Source organism: Sciurus vulgaris (genome assembly GCF_902686455.1).
Source record: "Sciurus vulgaris genome assembly, contig: HiC_scaffold_424_arrow_ctg1, whole genome shotgun sequence".
Classification (NCBI taxonomy): Eukaryota; Metazoa; Chordata; class Mammalia; order Rodentia; family Sciuridae; genus Sciurus; species Sciurus vulgaris.
Window position 1 is genome coordinate 353,476 of NW_027632615.1, and position 19,901 is coordinate 373,376.

At 33.8% G+C, this 19,901-nt stretch overlaps 1 long non-coding RNA gene across 2 annotated transcripts in view; it reads right to left on the reverse strand.

Moving 5' to 3' along the window:
* Positions 1-2,913: 2,913 nt before the first annotated feature.
* LOC306652658 overlaps positions 2,914-19,901 on the reverse strand; it is a 44,106-nt gene continuing 27,118 nt past the window's right edge. The window contains exons 1-3 of one of the 2 annotated variants that reach the window (XR_013761505.1): positions 11,133-11,317; positions 10,479-10,605; positions 2,914-3,480 (exon numbers count right to left, since the gene is read on the reverse strand). This is a non-coding gene — a long non-coding RNA (uncharacterized lncRNA). Of the gene's footprint in view, positions 3,481-10,478; positions 10,606-11,132; positions 11,318-19,901 lie in introns of those variants that run through there. The other variant, XR_013761504.1, reaches the window with a different exon arrangement.

The window sequence follows — 19,901 nt, forward strand, 5'->3', positions numbered from 1 at the left end:
TAGGAATGTAGCTCAACATTGTGAAAGTCTTCTATGTTATGCTGAAGGATAAATCATTCTAAATAGAGGAAAAAATGAAGCCTTTCCCATAAAAACTGGAAAAGAATATGAATGTCCTCTTCCACCAATTCTTTTTGACATAGTCCTTGAAATTCTAGCCAGAGCAACTGGACAGATGAGAGGAATTAAAGGGATATAAATAGGAAAATAAGAATTTAACATATCATTATTTACCAAAGACAATCCCACATTTAGAAGACCCAAAAGCTCCATCAGAAAATGTCTACACCTAATAAAGAAATTCAGAAAAATAGTAGGATATAAAATCAAATGCATTTCTATACATCAGTGAAGGTGCAGAAACAAACTCAATAAATAGGATTTTCTCATATTAAATTAAAGCACCAAAAACATACATTGAAAAAGAGAAAGTCCACTAAAGAATGGTGCTGGGGAAAATGGAAATTCATATGTAGCAAAATGAAATCAAAGTCTATCTCTAACCCTGTGGAAAAATCAACTCAAAGGTGAGTAAAGATGTAGGCACTACAACAGAGATCCTACAATTAATAGAAGAAAAATTTGGACCAAATATGCACACAATCAGCTTAGAAAGTGACCTCCTTAACAAGTATCCAAAAGAACAAGAAGTAAAATCAAGGAACCATAAATGGGATGGACTCAAAATAAAAATCTTCTCAGCAAAGGAAACAATCTGTAATGTGAAGAGAGTGCCTAGAGAATGGAAGAAAATCTTTACCATATACACATTAGATAAAGTGATAATCTGCAGGATATATAAAGGACTCAAAAAACTTAACACCAAAAATAACCCAATCAATAAACTGGAAAATGAACTGAACCAACAATTCACAGATGAAAAATTACAAATGATCAACTAACATAAAAATTGCCCATCATTTCTAGCAATTAGAGAAATGCAGCTCAAAACTACTTGAAGATTTCATCCCACTCCTATTACACCGAGAATTTATAAAAAAAAAAAACATAAAAAATATGTTTTATTGAGGATGTGTGGAAAAAATGTACACTCATACATTGCTGCTTGTTCTACAATTTGATATAACCATTCTGGAAATTTTATTAAGATTTCTCAGAAAAGTCAGAATGAAACTACCATTTGACCCAGGTATCCCACTCACTGGTTTACACACAAAGGATTTAAAACCAGCATACTACAGTGACTCAGCCACATCATTGTTTATAGCAGCTCAGTTCACAATAACTAAACTAGGGAACCAGCCTAGATGCCCTTCAACATATGCATGGATAAATGAAATGTAGTATATGCAGACAATGGAATGTTATTCAGACTTAAAGAAAAAGGAAATTATGGCATTTTCTAGTAAATACATGGATGTAGAGAATACCACAATAAGTGAAATGAGTCAAACCCCAAAACTAAAGGCCAAATGTTTCCTCTGGCAGTCAAATGCTGATCCATAATGGGGGAAATTGGAATAAAGAGTCTTTGGATTATGCATAAGGTAGTGAGGGGAAAGGAATCAATGTAAGGAGGATAATGACAGTGAAATGATCTGGAAATCATTACCCTGAATACATGTGTGATTACATTACCTTTGTGTCTGCAATACTTGCAGTCTGTGGAAGGAGAATCTGTACTCCATTTGTGTATAATTTGTCTGAATGCATTCTACTGTCACATATAACTATTTGGAAACAATTAAAAATAATTTTTGACAAATAAATGTTTGCCACACTTTTTATTTGTAGGACTTCTTTTTTGTATGATTTCTCTGCTACTGAGGAATGTGTACTTTTCCATTAAGAGCTTCATCAAAATTTTGCATTTGTAGGGCTTCTTCTTAGTGTGATTTCCCTGGTGGTGAATTAGTCATGCTTTTTTATTAAAAGTTTTGCCACAATCTGAACATTCCTAAGGCTTATCACCAATATGACTTCCCTGATGTCGAATAAGGTTTGATTTTACATTAAAAACTTTGCCACATTCTTTACATTGGTAGGGCTTTTCTCCAGTATGAATTCTCTGATGGTAAAAAAGGTACGATTTGTCATTAAAAGCTTTGTTGCATGTTGTACATTTGAAGGGTTTCTCTCCTGTGTGAATTATGTGGTGTTTAGTAAGGTGTGTTCTTTGATAGAAAGTTTTGCCACATTCTTTACATTGGTAGGGCTTCTCTCCAGTATGAATTCTCTGGTGATTAGTAAGGCCTGATCTTTGATAGAAAGCTTTGCCACATTCCTTACATTGGTAGGGCTTCTCTCCAGTATGAATTCTGTGGTGTTGATTAAGGCATGTTCTTCGATAGAAAGCTTTGCCACATTCTTTACATTTGTAGGGTTTCTCGCCAGTATGAATTCTCTGGTGGTGACTAAGGTCTGATTCTTCCTTAAAGACTTTGTTGCATACTGCACATTCATATGGCTCCTCACTTGTATGAATTTTTTGATGGCATATAAGGTGTGATTTTGTACTGAAAGCTTTGCCACATTGTTTAAATTGGTAGGACTGCTCTCCAATATGAATTCTCTAATGGCAAATAAGGTGCCACTTGACATTAAAAGCTTTGTTGCATGTTGCGCATTTGAAGGGCTTCTCTACTGTATGAGTTCTGTGATGTTGACTAAGGTGTGATCTTCGACAGAAAGCTTTGCCACATTCTTGACATTTGTAGGGCTTCTCTTCAGTATGAATTCGCTGGTGGTGACTAAGGTTTGATTTTCCCTTAAAGGCTTTGTTGCAGGCTGTACATTTGTAAGACTTCTCTCCTGAATGGATTCTTTGATGACAAATAAGGTTTGATTTTACATTAAAAGATTTGCCACATTCTTTACATTGGTAGGGCTTTTCTCCACTATGAATTCTCTGATGGCAAATAAGGTATGATTTGTCATTAAAAGCTTTGTTACATGTTGTACATTTGAAGGGCTTCTCTCCTGTATGAGTTCTGTGGTGTTTAGTAAGGTTTGATCTTTGACAGAAAGTTTTGCCACATTCTTTACATTGGTAGGGCTTCTCTCCAGTATGAATTCTCTGGTGTTTAGTAAGATATGATCTTTGATAGAAAGCTTTACCACATTGTTTACATTTGTAGTGTTTCTCTCCAGTGTGAATTCTTTGTTGTTGAGTAAGGAATGATCTTTGACAGAAAGCTTTGCCACATTGTGTCCATTGGTCATGTTTCTCTCCAGTATCAATTCTCTGATAGCAGATAAGGTCTGATTTTTTATTAAAAGTTTTGTTGCATGCTGTACATTTGTAAGGCTTCTCTCCTGTTTGAATTCTCTGATGGTGAATGAGGCATGGATTTTGATAATATAATTTCTGATGTTCACTCTCACTTAATGTTCTCCATATTTTCCTGTGTTGTAAATGGTCAAGGTCGCAATTTCCATATTTTCCATTAGTCACTTTTTGAAATATATATCTTATGCCCTGGTCTGGTGAAAATTCTTTGGTATTATGAGACGTCAATGCTGAAATAAATTAAAGTTTAAAACATTAATTAGTAGAGTGGGATGAATATATTTTGTATATAAAACAGGAAATTATAACAGAGTAAGCAATGTCAGGACATCAGCAGTGTAGCAGACTAGTAAACTGAGGCCATCATTACTTCAGAAACATGTTACATAAAAATTTACAGTCACAAATATGTTGTAAAAATCACATAAATTATTATGGAGCACACAATATCAAAGATGACTATATTTCTACAGAGAGCAATAAATTATAGGGAAGGAACATATAGTACTTCTATCAACCAAACTCTTTCCTCCTTTCTTATATAGCATTGTGCAATTAGCAAAAAAAAAAAACCTACAAACTGTGTTACCTCTTGGTAGAATAAGGGAAATATGAAACATACACCAACATTTCTGGCTTCTTTGAAGACTGTGTGAAAGCTGGTTTTTGTCTCCCAAGATACAGGAATCTTGAATTAGCAGGTAGATTTTGGATGCTAATACAATGGATATTCAATGAGTTTTAAGAGGGTAAGAAATCTTAAGAAATATGAACAAAATTTTAAACAGAAAAATATGTGTCCAGAAGATTCTACATGAAAACAAACTTGAGAGAAAATAAGACTCTTGCACACCCTATGTCAATATTACTTAGGTGAAGCCAACACATGAAAATGAATACTGATAAATTGCATTTTTAATATCTGTGTTATTTCCTGATTTGTTTCTTTGACAAACTCAACTTTGTGTATTTACTAATTATATCACTGTATTTTAATATATTTTTACAAGGTGATATGACACATGTAATATTAATAGCACAAATATCATTTTGTATAATTATCAGCTTTGTTCTTACAAATATTTGCAATATACAAAAGTTAAAATTTTTATTCTACTAGTATTTATCAAGAACATGTTACATAATAGCCACCATGTGCTACAACAAAACTCTTGACCATGTTTTGTCCATTGTAATAAAAATTTGTAGGCTTTGGGTAACACTATGCCAACACTCCACAAAACACAGTACCTGGTGACCACATTTATACTCTCTGAATTTCTAACTTTCATATGTGAATCAGATGCTCCTGCAAGTGACTTTCTCTGTCTGCTCCATTTCACATAATGTAGAATGTTGCATAATAATTCCATATCACTTTAAATGACACTACATTTTATTTTATAGCAAAATACTAATAGTATGTAAATACCATGGTTTTACTCATATAAACATTGATGGGCATACAGATTTATTCTATAAGTTGAATACTGAGAACCATGCTTACACTGAATTTAAATACTGTAGATACGTTTTCAATATGCTGAATTAATTTCTGATGGATACAAATTTTGTACTGGCATTTCTGGATCATGAGGTCATTTTACATTTATGTATTTTTTATATGTTGTGCTTAGGATTAAGCCAAAGTGTGCTATACAATTCAACTCCAACACAAGCACTTAAAAATTATTTGAGACATGTCATTTCTTACTTTCTGTGACCTGCCTCAAACTTGAAATCTTTTTGAATGTCCTCCCAATTTGCTGGGACTTCAAGCATGTAGCTTGAAACTGTACTTGACTATTTTTAATTGATTTCAAAACTTCCACATATTTCATAAATATCTCTATAATCTACTGTTGACTGTTTTTCAAATGTACAAAACAATTAAAAATAGTACCACACAAAAAGATAAAGTAAAAGCGGTATTAATCAAAGTAATAAATGAAAACATTACAAATTGAACATTAGATTAGTGAGTTATGAATTGCCCAAAGAAAGCTAAATAGCCTTTAAAGGAAGTATAGTGAGCTAAATTCAGAGAAAAATTGTTGACATAAATAAGCAGAAATTTTGTATGTGAAGAATTCCTTAAGGGAATGTGTGTGAGAGAGGCAGGCATGGTGAACAAATCTGTAATCCTAGCAACATGAGGGAGGCTAAACATGTAGGACCATGAGCTCCTAAAGCCAGTCTTAGCAACTTAGTGAGATCCTGTGAAAAATAAAAAATCTATAGAATATATATAAAGGGAAAGGGGAATAAAAATATATAAAGGGGAAGTGTGAGAGGAATCAAAGCATGCCCCTATGGAATGCAGTGAACCAAGTGTTAAAATATTAAGCAAATTAGTAAAAAAAAATATAAGAAATATAGAATATGACTTACAAGGTAGGAGTAGTGAGTTCTTCAATTTTAAAATTGTATTAGATTATTAATGCATTATAATAAAGCAAATCAAAACATCTTAGCTAGCAAAATTAAATCTAAAAGAAGGAACTGTCAATTCAGTTCTGGTAGATAGAGAGTAGCAAGGAATGGAGCATGACCAACTCTTAGGAACCTTCTGTAGCCCTCCAGTCTCAGGCTACTGGATAAGATAGGGGACCCAGGGAAAGGGTGCAGCCTCTGGCCTACAGATTTCCAGAATTACTGCAGTGACTGCTGTGGTTGACCAAGGCTGTGAAAGACTGAGAGACTTCCCTGCATGACCTGATGGTGGAATTGATCTTTCAAATCCCAGACCCAGGAATCCTTGGCTGTAAAGTCCCCTGCCCCAATCATGTCCAAAGTTGTACTGAGAAAATAGCACAATTGGAAGGTATTTGAAGAATGGTGGTCAAACAAAAGTGCCAATTCCAGCAGGGGGTGAAAGGATGACAGAAAGTTGGGCCAATCAGCACTAACAAGGGTCCTCCATGTCCACTCTGTGCAGGCTCCATTAGATGGGATCTCCTCCAGAGAAGGCAAACAAAAGTTAATTCATCCCAGAAGGTAAGCAAAACTGTGGAACCTGATGGATGGAACAGTGAGCACCTTTGGACAGTTATTCTACCAAAGAGACCCTGCAGGGTAGCAAACTATTTGACCAATTTGAAATGCCCAACATTCTTCAGAAAGATTTACTGGGCATTTGTTGACCTGTGTATATATTATGAAACTGCTGCTCTCAATTTATCCCCACCAACCATTTAAAATTTAGCTACATCTGTACATTCTAAATTTTAAACAGGTTGCTGATATAGGTTACTTATAATGTTACAAAAATACTCATTTGTTTTTAAAAAGTCAGAATTATCTTCTGGAAGTGATATTGAAATGAAGTTGTTAGACCACCTCTAGGAATGACTTTATCTATGTTTATTCAGGGGGTTAGAGGACATGGAGAAGACTTTAACCTTGAGAAGGGAGGGTCCTGGGCCAGACTATGTGTAAATTACATTTTTTATATTTTAACCATTGTTTGGTGAATGCATTTTACTCCTCATTCCTGTATATATAGTTGACAATGCTATGTAATTTTTTAGAAATATTCACTTTTTAGATATTGTAATGTTCCAAGTGGAAGTGGTAAAATATAACACAGTTTGTAAAGTACTTTATTTTGAACTTTTCTAAGAAATGTTTTGAGGAAGACAATAACAATAACACCTGTTGATTAATAAGCATTGTATGCTGGTTCTCTAGAGCACCATGCTAGCATGCTTAATAGGAGGCAAAAGTCACCATTGATCCAATGTCAGTGGGTTTTGTTTTACTTCGCTCAGTACATAGTGTATAAAAAGGACAAACAATCTGTTATCTACATCTAGTTTTTCTAGATGTTAATGAGGTTGACACTGTATGTCAAAAGTAGAATTAGTAAACAAATTTTGTATGTTTTGTGATAAAATTCCTAGGAAGAATTTTCTTCTTAAAATTGGATCATTATAGCACATTCAGTTAGTGAAGGATCAGAATGCTCATATTTTAAAGTCATTTTCAAATTAGAAGTACTGTTATATGTGTGCAGTTTCTTCAAGACTGTCATGCACATAGTGGACAAATTGAGTTTTTAACTGAAACATCTAGTCTGTATAGATATGTAAAAGTGTACTATGAATGTTAAATGTACAGAAAATAAGAAATCACTACATAAGGCTGAATGTTCTCTCTGATATGTGGATGTTAACAAACAATAAGGTGGGGGTACACAGAATAAAACTTCAATGAATTAGATAAAGAAAAGTAAGGAAAGGAAGTAGAGATTGGTATAATAATAATAATAGAATGAATCAGACATAAATTTTCTATGTTTATATACGAGTACACGAGCAGTGTAGCTCCATATTGCATACAACCACAAACATGGAAAGTTTTATTCCATGTATGTACATGTGTCAAAATACATACTACATAGGCAAATTAGAATATTCTATGAAGATAAAAAAGCTTTCCCTAGAATACTGCAAAAAGAATAGATATAGTTTCAAATCACACCATATATCTAAGACATAAAAAGTTAAGATTGACAGAATAAATAAAAAAATAGAAAGCAACACTTGAATACTAGGAGACACCAATGTGCACTTGCTGTAAATGAAAAGTCAAACAAAATGGTAATTAAAAAAATTGAAGACTTTGATAATAATGTAAATAAATTTGACTTATATACCAATTGTTTTCAATAGAAATGGAATATCAAAGTGGATCAACAAACAGGAAATTAATAAACCAAAGGCTAATAGGTATAAAATATTAAAATTATTTTCTGATCATCAGAGAATAATGTTAGAATGTTCACACATATGTGGCAATTGATTGAACGGTCTTGAACATAATCTTTTTCCATAATTGGAAGATTAAATTAAAAGACCTTTGGGGGGAAGGGAAAAAAATAACAGAATGAATCAAACAACATTGTCCTATGTAATTTATGATTTTTAATTAAAAAAATAAAAGCAAAAGTGTAAAGTAAAAAAAAAAAAAGACCTTTGTACTTCTCAAAGTTATCTGGAGACTCCATGTAAAAGCTCTCAAACTCCCACTGAAATTTTTTGCAGAGACAAAAAAAAACTTATTCTATGGAATCTCAAAATTTTATGGATATATAAAAATATTCAAAATAGAAACAAAATTGGGAGAAGGTTGTCTCATAATTTTAAAACATTAAAAACTGTAAAATTTAATTGGTGAGAGTGACATCAATTAAGACAGACAAACATAGTGAATTCTGAGTGTAATATGGCTTCACATACACAGCAAATTAAGACATTTAACACCAAATTTTATTACAGCTTTAATCAACAGAGCTACTATGAGGAAGAAAACCAAATAACCCTTGAAATGATTGGATGGAGCAATTGGAATATAAAAACTACAGAATATTTTTCTTTTTCTTTTCTTTTTTCTTTTTTTCTTTTTCTTTTTTTTTTGTGGTGCTGGGGATTTGAACCCAGGGCCTTGTGCTTGCAAGACAAGCACTCTACCAGCTGAGATATATCCCCAGGCCTACAGAATATTTTTCAAGTTAAAAAGTAATAAATTTTTGCAAAATCTGTATTCAGAATAAATCTTCAGTACATTATGTTAACTGAAATATGTCACTATCACAAAGAAAATTATGAGAGAACTCTACTTATATATGACAACTAAAAGAAACAAACATGCAAAAAACCTTTTGAACAGAAATTAGAGTAAGATTAGTGATAGAAGACAGAAATGAGCACTTTTTGCATGGAAATATTTATTGATTTTGAGATGTAAGCATTCTACAGATATATTATGTGATAATTTGAATTAATATTGCTAAACAGTATGCATGATATGGTGAAATGCAAGTATTATTTTGTGGTTTTGATCACAATTAAAATTACAAAAATGACATAAAAATAAAAAGAATTGTAAAATATTTGAAAGGTACCTTTAAAATTCTGTGCTCTTTATCCTATAAATAAGAATAAATTCATGAATATGTATATAAGATAAGATATATTATATTATATATATAATCCAGAATTACTATTGTAATTCTGAGGCAAGGAGGCACAAATTTCAATGCCATTCTAAATAACTTTGTGAGAACCACTCTCCAATATAAATAGAAAAGGGCTGGGTATGTAGTCCATTACTAGAGTATCCCTGGATTCTATCCCTATTACATTCACATATAAAAAATTAAATTACTATGTACATTTACAGGATAAAAAAATTAATCTGGATAAAATACAAATTCATTTAAAGAGCATGTAAAATTTTATTGTCAATAGAAACAAGAATCAGGCATACCTTAATTTCAACAATTTCCTAATTTGTGAAGTAATGGAAATTGTCATATATTCATAAAATATTGAAAAAATAAAAGTGTTATCTGAAGTAAGGAACATCTTATACAACATGAAATGTAGGCTATAAAATGAAAGAATAAAGGAAAAGAAAATTTAACCAACCATAGATATATTATTTACAAATGCTTTCATATAACTACAATTTACAACTATTACTACATACCACAAAAGACCATTTATTGTGAATCTTGTGTTTCTTTTCACAGAAAATCCATAATAAGTATTTATTAAGAACATATGTAAGTGAATTTTAATAAATAAATATATGAATAATAATAAATTGCTTTTGAATATTAATTTATTAAAATGTCTTGACCTAGAATTCTCCAAAAATGTGCCTGTTATCTCCTGGAGACCCACAAATAACAGAAAATATTTTAGATCATGCTAACTCTCACTATCAAAGGGGAGTTTGGGTGGTTAATTTAAATGAACTTGGACATCACTGTAGAGAAAGAGAAGATTTTTAAAAACTTGAAAACATGATAAACATAGGGCAGTACATATTCAATAATAACAGGAGAAATAAATCTTAGTTTCTGAAAAATCTTTTCTGCTAGTTAACTTTTCCATCTACATTTGGAAGTTTGGCTTCTTCCTTGAACTTTGGGCCTCTCAACTGTGTCTTCTAATATGTGTAGGCCACAATATTTTATATCACTCAATTTCTTTCAGTATCACTTTTCTAAAGTGAAGCATATATAATATACCAAGAAAGGGAGAGATTAAAGACTAAAAGGAATGTCATTAACATTTTATTTATACAAAAAATATAATTTTTCTTGAATGCACAAATCTTAAACACATCCTTATAGAGAAATTCCCAGAAGATATTCATCAAGGGAAGAAAATTAAATAATTATATTTAATTAAAAATTGTGAAGGGAAGTTATGCTTACCCAGGAAGACCAAGTTTCTGTAATTCTCTAACATCACATTTCTATATAAGTTTTTTTGAGCTGGTTGAAGGCATTTCCACTCCTCTTCAGTGAAATCAATGGCCACATCCCTGAATGTCAACAGTTCCTGAAATAAGAATAGGTAAATAAATATTAGAGAAAAGAAGGGGGCAGCCTAAATTTCATCTGATGGTAGCTCCAGAACGTGGATTGACTGGCAGAGGCTCTCAATGCATCAGGCCTAGGAATGCCCAGAGAACCTCTGTGGAAGAAGCAATTGTTTACTGTTAGCCTGCAGACTGACTGCAAACTGCCAGGGTATCACCAGTTGCCTGCTGTTTCCTGGAAATCCACTGCAACAGTACCCACAGGTTGGGTTACATGTGGCTCCCACAATTCTGAGATAATAGCCATCACCTGCGGGACCTGTGGAGGGACTGACCAAGACCCATCTACAGGGCACCTCAGCCTAATCAACTGTACCCTGCCACAGGGACCCCAAGACCAATTGACCACAACCCACCTCTGGGAAGCCTCAATCAGACAGACCACACGCTGCTCCAGGATCCATTCCCAACCAACCACACCCTGCCTCCAGGACTCTGGCCAACCATGCCCATGCCCTGAGCTGCAGCTCCCCATTTATCAACATACTCATAAGCCAGTGTAGCCATCTTGGATTATTCTGGAAGTGGAAGATCCCATCTTTAGGTGGGGCAAGTCCCATCCTGAGACACCTGCTGGACACTGAAAGTTCATTGTCATGTACCTCTCATGCATCAGGCTACTGAAGATTGGAAGGTTTATATAATCCATAACTCTTATAGTGCAGGGTATTCTTTATCTCCTTTTAAAAAATTTGTAAGTTTTTGTTTATTTACTTTTCTTGCTCTATTTACTTTTTGTTTACCTGTTTGCTCAGAGTTTTTTCTCCCTTTGGTCATGCTAACAACCAACTTCCCTTGATTACATTTTTACAATTTCTATGATCTGGAACTTCTATATAATCTGTTCTTACCCCATTAACATTTACATCCTACACCACTCCCCATCCTCTCTGTCCTCCATTAGAAACTGCAGACCTTTTTGCAAATCTGTCTGTTATGCTGTAGTAATAATTGAACTCATCCATTCTGTTTATTTTGACAATTTTTTAAAATGTCTTCAAAGGGGTTATTTGGTTTAGGGCTGCATATTATCTATACTGGGTGGTGCTAATATTGATCTCCCTATTAAGGAAGAGGTTTTGGAAACCTATAGGATCACTATAAGCCTGTGGGGGGAAACTTCAACACACAAGAACTGCACTGCTAGAGGGGAAAATACATGAACAACATGAAAAAACAAGGAAAGAAAATGTTTCAAAGAAACCTAAATTGTATATTCAGAGAAATCAGTGACAGCATGGTAGAAGAAATTTCAGAAAAGGAGTTCAGAATACACATAATTAAAATTATTGATGAAGCAAAGGATGAAATAAAGGAGCAAATGCAGGCAATAAATGATCACTCCAATAAGCAGTTGAAAGAGCAACTGCAGGAAGCAAAAGATCACTACAACAAAGAGATAGAGCTTCTCAAAAAAACAACATAAATTCTTGAAATGAAGGAAACAATAAACTAAATAAAAAACTCAATGGAAAGCATCACCAACAGAGTAGATCACTTGAAAGAGAAAACATCAGAAAATAAAGACAAAACATTTAATCTTGAAAATAAAGTTGACCAAGCAGAAAAGATTGTAAGAGATCATGAACAAAAACTCCAAGAACTCTGGGACATCATGAAAAGAACATATTTAAGAATTATCAGAATTGAGGAAGACACAGATATCCAAACCAAGGGATGAACAACCTATTAAATGAATGGATATTAAAAAATTCCCCAATCCTGAATAATGAAATGGAAAATCAAATGCAAGAGGTTCACAGAATACCAGATGCACAAAATTAAAACAGGTCCACATCAAGGCACATTATAATAAAGATGCCTCATATACAAAATAAAGATAGGATTTTGAATGCTGCAAGAGAAAAGCAGCAGATTACATATAGGGGAAAAACAATATGGATATCAGCAGACTCCTCAGTCCAGACCCTAAAAGTTTTAAGAGCCTGGAAAAATATATTTTAAGCTCTGAACCAGCATGGTTGCCAACAAAAGTAACCTTCATATTGAAAGATGAAAAAAAAAATCCTTTGGTGATAAACAAAAGTTAAAAGAATTTACAAATAGAAAGTCTGTGCTATAGAACATTCTCAGCAAAATATTCCATGTGGAGGAAATGGAAAACAGCAATGTAGGTCAGCAAAGGGAGAAACTGCCTTAAAGGAAAAGCCAATCAAAGAAATATCAACTCAAGTTAAAAATCAAAAATAAACCCAAATGACTGAGATTACAAATCATATCTCAATAAAAACACTGAATGTTAATGGCCTAAACTAATCAATCAAAAGAGATAGGGTGGCAGATTTGATTAAAAAGAAACACCCAACAATATGCTGCCTTCCTGAGACTCATCTAATAGAAAAGGACATTGACAGATTAAATAAAAGATGGGAAAAAAACTACTACACACAGGAACTCAGTACAAAAGCAGGGGTTTCATCATTTTATCAGATAAATTGGACTTCAAGTCATAGTTAGTCAGAAGGGATAGAGAAGGAAATTTCATACTCTTTAAGGGAACCATAAATCAGGAAGACATAACAATCCTAACTATTTATGCCCCAGACAAGGATGCATTCATGTACAGCAAAAAAATCCTTCTCAATTTCAGGAATACAAGAGACCACAACATATTAAATCTGGGTGACATTAACACACAGCTGTCACCACTGGATAGATCTTCCAAACAAAATCTAAACAAAGAAACTATAGAACAAATAAAACTATCAAAAACTTAGACTTAACAGAAACATATAGAATATTCAATCCATCAATGAGTGAATACACTTTCTTCTCAGCAGAACATTGATCCTTCTCTAAAACAGACCATATGTTTTGCCACAAAGCATTCCTAGCAAATGGAAGAAAATAGATATTACCTTGCATTCTATAATATCATAATCGAATGAAATTAGAAATCAATGACAAAATAAAAAACAGAAACTACTCCACACCTACAGACTAAGTAATATGCTGCTAAGTGAAGCATGGATAACAGAAAACATCAGGAATGAAATTTAAAAAAATTGTTAGAGGTAAATGAGATTGATTGTACGACATATTAAAATATCTGGGACACCAAGACAGCAGTATTTAGCAGAAAATTCATTGCATGGAGCTCACTCAGGAAAAGAATAAAATGTCAAAAACTAAAGGACCTAACATTACATCTCAAAGAATTAGAAAAAGACCAGAACAACATCAAAAGTAGTAGAATATAGGAAATACTTAAAATCAGAGCTTAAATCAATAGAATAGAAGCAAAAGAAACAATTCAAAAATTGACAAAACAAAAAGTTATTGTTTTGAAAAAGTAAACAAAATAGATAAAACCTTAGCCACACTAACAAAGGAGAGAGAAAACTCAAATTAAAGAAATTCATGATGAAAAAGGAAATATGACAGACACTGCATTAAATAGCAAAGTGAGAAACTACTTTGAAAATCTGTACTCCAAAAACTAGAACACATTGATGACACTGACATATTTCTGGAGACATATGATACTCCCAAACTAAATCTGGAGGACATACACAATTTAAACAGATCAATTTCAAGCAATGAAATAGAAGAAACCATCAAAATCCTATGAATCAGGAAAAGCTCAGGATAAGAGTTATTCTCAGTTGAGTTCTATAAGACCTTTAAAGAAGTTCTCATTCTAATACTCCTCAAAGTATTCCAGAAAATAGAAAAGGAGGAAATGCTTCCAATCTGATTCTGTGGAGCAGTATCACTCTGATACTAAAACCAGACAAAGACACATCAAAGAAAGAAATCTTTAGACTGATATCTCTGATGAATATAGATGCAAAAATCCTTAACAACATTTCAGCAAATCTCATACAAAAACATATAAAAAGTTAATGCTCTGTGATCAAGTGGGGTACACTCCAGGGATGCAAGTTTGGTTCAACAACTGTAATAATGTAATGTGTGTGATTCATCAATTCAATAGACTTAAGGTAAAGAGTCATAAAATTATTTCAATAAAAGTAGAGTAAGTGTTTGACAAAATACAACACCCCTTCATACTCCAAGTAATAGAAAACATAGGGACAGTAGGAACCTACCTCAACATTGTAAAGGCTACTTATGCTAAGCCCACAGCTCACATCATTCTTAATGGAGAAAAACTGAAACATTCCCTTTAAAACTGGAAGAAGACAGGGATGCCCTCTCTCACCACTTCTATTCAACATCGTCCTTGAAATAACAGTCAGAGAAAATAGACAGACCAAAGAATTTAAAGGGATATAAATAGGAAAAGAACTAAAAGTATCATTATTTGACAATGACATGATTCTACATTTAGAGGATCCAAAAAACTCCACCAGAAAACTTCTAGACCTAATAAGTGCATTCAGCAATATAGCAGAATAGAACATCAACATGCATAATTCTAAAGCATTTTAATTCATAAGCAATGTAATATCTGAAAGGGAAATGAGGGAAAAAACTCTGTTCCCAATAGCAACAAAAAAATAAAATACTTTGTAGTTAATCTAATCAAATCGATGAAAGATCTCTACAATGAAAACTAGAGATATTAAAGAAAGAAATGTAAGAAGATCTTAGAATATGAAAAGATCTCCCATGTTCTTGGATAGGAAAAATTAATATCGTCAAAATGGCCATACTTCCAAAAGTGTTATACATATTTAATGCAATTCCATTTAAAATCCCAATGACACTTATAATATAAATACAAAAAGCAATCATGAAATTCATGTGGAAGAACAAGAGACTCAGAATAGTCAAAGCAGTCCTTTACAGGAAGAGTGATGTAGGAGGTATCACAATACTAGACCTTAAACTCTACTACAGAGGAAGAGTTACAATAACAGCATGTTACTGGCACCAAAATAGACCAGTAGAAAAACATGTCAAAAACTTACAATGGAGAAAATATAGCCTATTAAATGAATGGTGTTGGCAAAACCGGAAATTCATATGCAGTAAAATAAAATTAAAACCCTATCTCTCACCCTGTACAAAACTTAACTCAAAATGGATGAAGGATCTAGGAACTAGTTCTGAGACCCTTCACCAAACAGAAGAAAATATAGCCTCAAATCTCCATCATGGTGACTAATGACAAGATTTCCTCAACAAGACTCACATAGCACAAGAAATAAAAGCAAGAGTCAATAAATGGGATAGATTCAATTGAACAGTTTTTCTCAGAAAAGGAAACAATCAATAATGTTAAAAGAAAACCTACAGAGTGGGAGAAAAACTTTTCCACACATACTTCAGACAGAGCACTAATCTCCTAAATGTATCAAGAACTTCAAAAAACTTTACACCAAAATACAAAGAAACCAATTAATACATGGGCTAAGGTGTTGGGGGCTGTGCCATGTGGACAGCGCCAGAACGGCGCCTGATCACATCTGCAGCGAGGAGGTTGACATAAGCACACTCAGGTGATTTATTGTCCACGCACACAATGCATGCGCATGTGTTCTCAAGCACTCCTAATTGCACCTGCTTGGACATCTAGTGTCTTGCTTAATCTTTGCATAAGAGGTGTGACCCTACTCTCCCTCCTGGAGGTGATATAAGCATAGGCGTAGGGAGACAGCGAGGCAGCGGCTAGCAGAAAGAAGTGCAGAGAATCCATTAGCAGAAAGGAAGAAGAAGAAGCGGCAAGCAGATAGAAGCAGCGAGTAGGGGCAGCAGCGGAAGGCAGATCGCAGAGTGGAGAACTGAGAATACACCTTTAGGTTGCAGATCACAGACTGGCAGATCACAGTACGTGGGACACATCACCAAAGCACCTTAGGTAGACACACCCTTAGTTCACAGGTTGCAGGATGCACCAGTAAAAAGCAGCAGACCTTAAGTAAGCTGTAGCAAGTCTCTCTTCCTCTAAGCTCTAAGCAAAGCCTGTCCTTCTCTCAGTCTCTCTCTCTCTTAAGCAAAGTCTCTCTTTCTCTCTGATAAGCAAAGTCTCTCTCTCTCTCCTCTCAAAGCAAGTAAGCCTCATTTCCTCTATCCTTTATAAACAAACAAGCAAGAAACAGCACACTAAAGAGAAAGATAGAAGTAGCTCAGTTTCCAGTCCACCTCCGATAAATACCCGCGCAATTGTTGCTGCAGGCGGTAACAAATTGCCATGGGTGGTGACACTAAGGAATGGGGCAGACACTTCACAAAAGAAGATATACAGGTTATCAACACATCATCCCTAGTAAGTAGAGAAATGCAAATTAAAATCACCCTAAGCATTTGGTTAACTCCAATTAGAAGGGCTAGTATTAAAAAAAACAAGCAATAATAAATGTTGGCATTGCTGGTAGAGTTGCAAATTGGTGCAGCCACTCTGACAATCAATATGGAGATTCCTCAGAAAAGTTGGAATGGACCCACCATTTGGCCCAGCTATCCCACTCCTCAGTTTATATCCAAAGGACTTAAAATCAGCATACTACAGTGATGCAGCCACATCAGTGTTCAAAGAAGTCCAAGTCACAAAAGCTAGATTATAAAACTATCCAAGATGCCCTTCTATAGCTGAATGGATAAAGAAACTGTGGTACATATACAAGATGGAATAATATGTAGATATAAAGAAGAATAAAATTATGGCATTTGCTGGTAAATGGATGCAGTCAGAAATTATCATGCTAAGTGAAATAGGCCAAGCCCAAAAAACCAAGGCTGAATGTTTTCTTTGATAAGTGAATGAGGATATATAAAGAGGCGGGTTAGGGGGAAGAGAAGAATGAAGGATCTTTGGTGTAGAGGAAAGTGGGAGAGGAGGGAGTGGGGGAAAGAAAGATAGTAGAATGAGACTGTATTACCCTATGTCTATGTGTGAGTACATGAATTATGTGAATCTACATTGTGTGCAACCATAGAAATAAAAAGTTGTACCCCATTTGTGTACAATGAATCAAAATTCAGGGAATTCTCATATATAATAGTACAACAATGAATAAGAGATTACTGAAATAAAGAATCTGATTCAGTAGTTCTGGGATAGAACTGGGTTTTCTGAAAATGTAACAACATCTCTAGCTATTCCAAGACCAAAGTGGAATTAGAGAAACTTTCTAAAGGCAATGAGGTTGATCACATAAAGGAAATATTTACTAGTGAATTTGAGTTCAGATATTTTATGATATTTATGTATGTTATTAAAATATCAAATAGCAACAACAATCCTATTTGAATATTTAGTTTGTGCTTTGTTCTTCAAGTTAAAATATTTTAATATATAAAATCAAAATTATACATATTTATGCAATAAAGTTTTGATACATGTATATATTGTATTATATTTATAAAAGGATAAATATCTAGCTTTTCAAACAATTGTCATTTTTATGTAATTTTATTGGTTCTTTTTAGTTCTACTGACAGTAGAATCCATTTTTATGAACTTATATAAGCATGGGGTATATCCTATTCTAATTAGAATGACAATTGTCTTGTGGGTGGGCATGATGGAACTCAGGTATTTTTTATGTATACACTGATTTTCATTGTATAGATACTTCACCTCTTTTATAAGGTTGATTCCTAAGTAGTTTCTTTTTATTTTTTTTTGAGGCTATTGTGAAAGGGATAATTTTTCTAATTTATGTTGAAGCTGATTCATTATTGATATATAGATTTATTATACTATTCTATTTCTATCATCCTCCCTTCTTTTTTTCACCATTTTCTAATCTTATGAACTTTTCTTACCCTCCTCTACTCTATGTGGTTTAGATTTCACATGTCAACAAAATATTCAACCTTTGGATTCAGGAATTGTCTTATTTCAGTTAGCATAATATTCTTTAGATCCAACCACTTAGTGGTAAAAGTCATGGAGTCATTCTTCTTTATGGCTGATTAACAATGCATTGTGTATATATGCCCCAATTTCTTAATCCATTCATTTGTTGAAGAGCACCTATGTTGCTTTCATGACTTAGGTATTTTAAATTGTGCTGCTATAAATATTAATGTGGCTGTGTCACTGTAGTATGCTGAATTTAATGTCCTTCGGGTATATATTAAGGAGTGGGTTTACTGGTTTAAATGGTGGATCCATTCCTTGAAGAATATCCATACTACTTTCCAGAGGGCTTACAACAATCTGCAGTCCCACCAACAATGTATGAGCATCCTCTTTTCTGCACATCCACATGAACATGTGTTACTAATTTTCTTGATACTTACCATACTGAACAGACTGCTCTTCTAGTAGGTTCTGCATTTCAAGTAAAATTTCTAGGTCTTTGATCTACTTAATGTTAACTTTTGTGCAGGGTGAGAAATAGGTATCAACTGTCTTTCTATTACATATGGATTTCCAGTTTTCCCAGCACCATTTGTTGAAAAGAATATCTTTTCTCCAATGTGCACTTATAACATCTTTGTCTAATATGAGGTAACTATACTTATGTGGAATTAATCTATACATCTTCAATTCTGTTCCATTTCATGCCTATTTAGTCATGTTATCTTTCATGTCTATTTAGTTTTCTTTTAACTATAGCTCTGTTCACTGATTTTCATTGTAGAGATGCTTCACCTCTTTTATAAGGTTGATTCCTTAGTAGTTTTTCTTTTTTTTGGAGGCTATTGTGAAAGGGATAGTTTTCCTAATTTATATTGTAGTTGATTCATTATTGAAGTATAGAAATTCAATTGAGTTATGGGTATTAATTTTGTATGACAATATTTTGCTGAATTTCTTCATGAGATCTAGAAAATTACCAGTTGAGTTTTTGGGACTTTTACATATAGAATCATGTTGCCAGCAAAAAGAAATAGCTTGAACACTCTTTTTCTACCCATATTGAAGCTAGAATTTGGGACAGGCAGTTAGTGTAGAAGCAGGGGATGAGGTCAGATGGAGGAACTGGAGGCCATAAAAACCATCTGTCTCTGGAAGTTGGAGACAGCCCTGGGAGAATGGGATATGAAGGATCTCCAAAGCCCATTGATTATCAAATTTACCTGCCCTTCTCAGGTACCACACACAAGGAGATGCTAATTAATGTACTTTGGGCCTTTACCTGTCTGAATCACTTTGGCCCTCCCCCTGCCCATTCACTTCTCACTTTATGCATCTCACCTCCAAAACTGGGCCTAGTTACATAGGCAGGAAGGAAAAAGATAAATGGAAAAGAACAGGAGAACAAAACCTTTAAAAATGGCAGGATTTTCTCATTCTAAGGATTCTGCCTTTGAATCCCTTTTTCCACCCAGGAGAAGCCTGCTTTTACTTTTTTTAATAAAGCTGCTTACTTGC